This window comes from Arachis stenosperma, chromosome 5 (genome assembly GCF_014773155.1).
Source record: "Arachis stenosperma cultivar V10309 chromosome 5, arast.V10309.gnm1.PFL2, whole genome shotgun sequence".
In the NCBI taxonomy this organism is placed as follows: domain Eukaryota; kingdom Viridiplantae; phylum Streptophyta; class Magnoliopsida; order Fabales; family Fabaceae; genus Arachis; species Arachis stenosperma.
Genome location: NC_080381.1, coordinates 110,396,996 through 110,400,463, shown reverse-complemented (window position 1 = coordinate 110,400,463; position 3,468 = coordinate 110,396,996). Strand labels below are relative to the sequence as shown.

General features: G+C 39.7%; 1 non-coding gene across 1 annotated transcript; it reads right to left on the bottom strand.

Moving 5' to 3' along the window:
* Positions 1-1,324: 1,324 nt before the first annotated feature.
* Positions 1,325-1,432, bottom strand: LOC130984895 (small nucleolar RNA R71). Its single transcript, XR_009088799.1, has one exon. It is a non-coding gene; the product is annotated as a small nucleolar RNA R71 (small nucleolar RNA).
* Between the last annotated feature and the right edge of the window lie 2,036 nt (positions 1,433-3,468).

The following is a 3,468-nucleotide window of genomic DNA, read 5'->3' as shown; positions in this document are numbered from 1 at the left end:
CAGGGTACCTGGTTGGGCGTTTAACGCCCAAAAGGGTATAGTTTTGGGCGTTAAACGCCAGAATGTGCACCATTCTGGGCGTTTAACGCCAGGATGGCACAAGGGGGAGGATTTTGTTTTCAAATCAATTTTTTTTCAAGTTTTCAAAGTTTTTCAAAATCAAATCTTTTTCAAATCATATCTTTTCAATCAAATGTTTTCAAAATCAATTTCTTTCCTTTTTCAAAGATACTTGCTATCAATTAATGATTTGATTCAACATTTCAAGTATGTTGCCTTTTCTGTTGAGAAAGGTTTAATGTTTGAATCATATCTTTTCTTGTTAGGCAAGTCATTAATTTTTAAAATCAAATCTTTTTAAAAAATTGTTTTCAAATCATATCTTCTCAATCACATATTTTTTTTTTAAAAACCAATCATATCTTCTTAACTTCATCTTTTTCAAAATAGTTTTCAATCAAATCTTTTTGATTTCTAATTTCAAAATCTTTTTCAAAAATCACTTTACTTCTTTCCCACTTTTGTTTTCAAAAATCAATTAGTGTTTTTCAAAATGTTTTCAAAGTCTTTTACTTAATTTTCGAAAATTACTTCCTTTCCTCTAACATCCTTCTATTTATGGACTAACACTATTCCTTAATGAAAAATTCGAACTCCTTCTTCTTTGATAAGTTCGAATTTTCTACTTCTGTCTTCTACTTTTCTTTTCCTCTGACACCTCAAGGAATCTCTATACTGTGACATAGAGGATTCCACGTTTTCTTGTTCTCTTCTATTTCATATGAGCAGGAACAAAGACAAAAGCATTCTTGTTGAAACTGACCCTGAACCTGAAAGGACCTTGAAGCGAAAGCTAAGAGAAGCTAAGGCACAACTCTCTGCAGAGGACCTAACAGAAATCTTCAAAGAAGAAGAACACATGGCAGCCGAAAACAACAACAATGCCAATAATGCAAGGAAGGTGCTGGGTGACTTTACTGCACCTACTCCCGACATCTATGGGAGAAGCATCTCTATCCCTGCCATTAGAGCAAACAACTTTGAGCTTAAGCCTCAATTAGTTTCTCTAATGCAACAGAATTGCAAGTTCCATGGACTTCCATTGGAAGATCCTCATCAGTTCTTAGCTGAATTCTTGCAAATCTGTGACACTGTCAAGACCAATGGGGTTGACCCTGAGGTCTACAGACTTATGCTATTCCCTTTTGCTGTAAGAGACAGAGCTAGGACATGGTTGGACTCACAACCTAAAGAAAGCCTGGACTCATGGGAAAAGCTAGTCAATGCCTTCTTGGCAAAGTTCTTTCCACCTCAAAAATTGAGTAAGCTTAGAGTGGAAGTCCAAACCTTCAGACAGAAGGATGGAGAATCCCTCTATGAAGCTTGGGAAAGATACAAACAATTGATCAGAAAATGTCCTTCTGACATGCTTTCTGAATGGAGCATCATAGGTATTTTCTATGATGGTCTCTTTGAACTGTCCAAGATGTCTTTGGATAGCTCTGCTGGAGGATCTCTTCATCTGAAGAAGACGCCTACAGAAGCTCAAGAGCTAATTGAAATGGTTGCAAATAACCAATTCATGTACACTTCTGAAAGGAATCCTGTGAACAATGGGACTAATCAGAAGAAAGGAGTTCTTGAGATTGATACTCTGAATGCTATATTGGCTCAGAATAAAATATTGACTCAACAAGTCAATTTGATTTCTCAAAGTCTGTCTGGAATGCAAAATGCACCAAGCAGTACTAAGGATGCTTCATCTGAAGAAGAAGCTTATGATCCTGAGAACCCTTCAATGGAAGAGGTGAATTACCTAGGAGAACCCTATGGAAACACCTATAATTCTTCATGGAGAAATCATCCAAATTTCTCATGGAAGGATCAACAGAGACCTCAACAAGGTTTCAACAACAATAATGGTGGAAGAAACAGGTTTAGCAATGGCAAGCCTTTTCCATCATCTTCTCAGCAACAGACAGAGAATTCTAAGCAGAACCCCTCTGACTTAGCAACTATGGTCTCTGATCTAATCAAAACCACTCAAAGTTTCATGACTGAAACAAGGTCCTCCATTAGGAATTTGGAGGCACAAGTGGGACAGCTGAGCAAGAAAACTACTGAACTCCCTCCTAATACTCTCCCAAGCAATACAGAAGAAAATCCAAAAGGAGAGTGCAAGGCCATCAACATGGCCGAATTTGGAGAGGAAGGAGAGGAAGTGAACGCCACTGAGGAAGACCTCAGTGGGCGTGCACTAACCTCCATTGAGTTCCCCAATGAGGAACCATGGGAATCTGAAGCTCAGAATGAGACCATAGAGATTCCATTGGACTTACTTCTGCCTTTCATGAGCTCTGATGAGTATTCTTCCTCTGAAGAGGATGAGTATGTCACTGAAGAGCAAGTTGCTAAATACCTTGGAGCAATCATGAAGCTAAATGACAAGTTATTTGGAAATGAGACTTGGGAGAATGAACCTCCTTTGCTCACCAAAGAACTGGATGACTTGTCTAGGCAGAAATTACCTCAAAAGAGACAAGATCCTGGGAAGTTTTCAATACCTTGTACCATAGGCACCATGACCTTCAAGAAGGCTCTGTGTGACTTAGGGTCAAGTGTAAACCTCATGCCTCTTTCTGTAATGGAGAAGCTAGGGATCTTTGAAGTGCAAGCTGCAAGAATCTCATTAGAGATGGAAGACAACTCAAGAAAACAAGCTCATGGACTTGTAGAGGATGTTTTGGTGAAGATTGAAAATCATTACATCCCTGCTGATTTCATAGTCCTAGAGACTGGGAAGTGCATGGATGAAACCATCATCCTTGGCAGACCCTTCCTAGCCACAGCAAAGGCTGTGATTGATGTTGATAGAGGCGAACTAATCATTCAAGTGAATGAAGAATCCTTCGTGTTTAAGGCTCAAGGATATCCCTCTGTCACCATGGAGAGGAAGCATGAAGAGCTTCTCTCAAATCAGAGTCAAACAGAGCCCCCACAGTCAAACTCTAAGTTTGGTGTTGGGAGGCCACAACCAAACTCTAAGTTTGGTGTTGAACCCCCACATTCAAACTCTAAGTTTGGTGTTGGGAGGTTCCCACATTGCTCTGATCATTTGTGAGGCTCCATGAGAGCCATCTGTCAAGCTACTGACATTAAAGAAGCGCTTGTTGGGAGGCAACCCAATGTTATATTTTATCCTTTTTTTTTGTTATTTTATTTTTTTTTTGTAGGTTGATGATCATGAGAAGTCACAAAATCAATTGAAAAAGCAAAAACAGAATGAAAAACAGGAAGAAAAATAGCACACCCTGGAGGAAGAACTTACTGGCGTTTAAACGCCAGTAAGGCTAGCAGGTGGGCGTTTAACGCCCAGTCTGGCACCATTCTGGGCGTTTAACGCCAGAAAGGGGCACCAGACTGGCGTTAAACGCCAGAAAAGGGCAAGAACCTGGCGTTAAACGCCAG